Source organism: Mandrillus leucophaeus, unplaced genomic scaffold (genome assembly GCF_000951045.1).
Source record: "Mandrillus leucophaeus isolate KB7577 unplaced genomic scaffold, Mleu.le_1.0 Scaffold26, whole genome shotgun sequence".
NCBI classification, from domain to species: domain Eukaryota; kingdom Metazoa; phylum Chordata; class Mammalia; order Primates; family Cercopithecidae; genus Mandrillus; species Mandrillus leucophaeus.
Window position 1 is genome coordinate 3,071,147 of NW_012102698.1, and position 523 is coordinate 3,071,669.

Here is a 523-nt window from a genome sequence, read left to right on the forward strand (position 1 = left end):
ACGCCATTCTCCTGCCTCAGCCTCCCGAGTGGCTGGGACTACAGGTGCCCGCCACCACGCCCAGCTAATTTTTTGTATTTTTAATGGAGACGGGGTTTCACCGGGTTAGCCAGGATGGTCTCGATCTCCTGACCTCGTGATCCACCCGCCTCGGCCTATCAACGTGCTGGGATTACAGGCTTGAACCTCCTTGCCCCGCTTCTGTTGTTTTTTCCTCTTATCCTTGTTGACTTGTTTTTATTTCTTAAATGTAACATTGATTTAAGGTGCATCCAGAGATGTGCACAGGTTCTTGTGATGGAAGGAGCCACGCAGCCCAGGTGAGGCGTCCGTCACAATTTTCAAACACCCCTTTAAGAGGTAGGCATTAACACAGCGCTCCATCCCTTTGGAGGCAGCCCCGGGCTGAGCGCAGGACTCCTGGGTTCCACCAGCCTCGGGGTTTCCAGGAGTCCAAGAGCGGCCAGGGGGTGAGTCCCTGTCCCCGTGCCCCTGACCACGCTCCAATACCTCCCCTGCACCC